The sequence below is a fragment of the Chionomys nivalis genome, chromosome 11 (assembly GCF_950005125.1).
Source record: "Chionomys nivalis chromosome 11, mChiNiv1.1, whole genome shotgun sequence".
Taxonomy (NCBI): domain Eukaryota; kingdom Metazoa; phylum Chordata; class Mammalia; order Rodentia; family Cricetidae; genus Chionomys; species Chionomys nivalis.
This window is the reverse complement of record NC_080096.1, coordinates 33,261,186-33,263,070: the sequence shown is the minus strand read 5'-3', so window position 1 is coordinate 33,263,070 and position 1,885 is coordinate 33,261,186.

Sequence of the window (1,885 nt, the reverse complement as noted above, 5' to 3'; positions counted from 1 at the left end):
CTAAACCGCTGCAGTTTAAATCCCGCGCGCTAGCGTCCTTACGACGTCACCAAAGCGGAAGCACCGCCGAGCATTTTGGGATATGTAGTCCTGGTCTCAAGACTTCCGGCGCGTGGGCAGTCTCTCTAGCGCTACGATATATGGGAATATTTCCAAACCCGTGTTCCTTTCCCAACTCAACCCTCTGCTTTTGTGTACCTCTGTGAAATTTACGAAAATTGTTTCAATAAGGGCCCTGTGGTTCTGTAGACACGGTTCAAATCCTGGCTTCTTTAGTAAGTAGTTCGATAACCTTAAAGACGTCAGATACTTTTTTTTTTTTTTTTGGTTTTTTTTTCGAGACAGGGTTTCTCTGTGGCTTTGGAGCCTGTCCTGGAACTAGCTCTGTAGACCAGGCTGGTCTCGAACTCACAGAGATCCGCCTGCCTCTGCCTCCCGAGTGCTGGGATTAAAGGCGTGCGCCACCACGCCCGGCAAGACGTCAGATACTTGATGCTTGCTTTCTCTTTGAAATCTCTAAAATATTTTGAAGACACCAGTTTAACATAGTTTTGAGTATCTGCTAGACATGGTGCCAGACAGAAGTAGTGAAAAGAACAAGACAAAGCCGGGCGGTGGTGGCGCACGCCTTTAATCCCAGCACTCCGGAGGCAGAGGCAGGCGGATCTCTGTGAGTTCGAGGCCAGCCTGGTCTACAGAGCTAGTTCCAGGACAGGCTCCAAAAGCTACAGTGAAACCGCGTCTCGAAAAACAAAACAAAACAAAAAATCTGTTTAGGCCGGGCGGTGGTGGCGCACGCCTTTAATCCCAGCACTTCGTAATTTACCTGTGCTGGCCTTGAACTTGCTCTATAGAGCAGGATGACTTTGAACTTCCTGTTTTCGGTCACAAGTAACTGGAACAGCAGGCCAGTGTCACCAGGTTAGTTTTGACTTAGTTTGGGCTCTCTTAATCTCCCAGTTGCTTATTCTTTTGTTGGGGTTATTTGTTTGTTTTGTTGGTTGCTTAGTTTGGCTGGCTGGCTGGCTGGTTACAATTCACTCTGTAGATTAACCAGACCGACTTCAAACTCAGATCAACTTGCCTCTGCCTGCCACCTGCTGGGATAAAGGCATGCATCATCACCACTGTCCTGGTTGGGGTTTATGTTTGTTTTGGTTTTGGTTATGTTGCCTTTTGATTTTGTTGTTTTTCCTTGCTATTTTTCTTATCTAGCTTTATTTTATGTGCATTGGAGTGAAAGTGTTAGATCCTCTGAAACTGGACAAGTGTGAGCTGCCATGTGGGGTGCTGGGAATTGAACCCCAGGTCCTCTGGAAGAGCAGCTAGGTGCTCTTAACCACAGGGCCATCTCTCCACCCGGCAATTTTTGTTTTGTTTTGTTTTGTTTTTTGTTTTTCGAGACAGGGTTTCTCTGTGGCTACTAGCTCTGTAGACCAGGCTGGTCTCGAACTCACAGAGATCCGCCTGCCTCTGCCTCCCGAGTGCTGGGATTAAAGGCGTGCGCCACCACCGCCTGGCTGCTATTAGTATTTTTTTTTTTTTTAGGGGACTTTGTTGATGTTTTTTTTTTCCAGTTAGGATCTCAGATAAACTGTGTCTGCCTCCTGAGTGCTGGGTTTAATGGCTTGAACCGCGATGCCCAGCTGGACTTTTTGTTCTTATTAGCACAGATAAAGGAAAAGTGATAACGAATTCTCCAGAGTGGCATAGGCTCCAAAGAAGAATTCTAACATTTTCTTTTCTAGTTTGGTTGGAATTTTTTCCCCAAAGTGGAAGAACTGGCTTTTGTTGTTTTTTGTTTTGTTTTGTTTTAAGAGGGTCTCATGTAGCCTCCTCTGACCTGGAACCTTAATCTATATTCAGGGACAACTTTGAGTTCTGG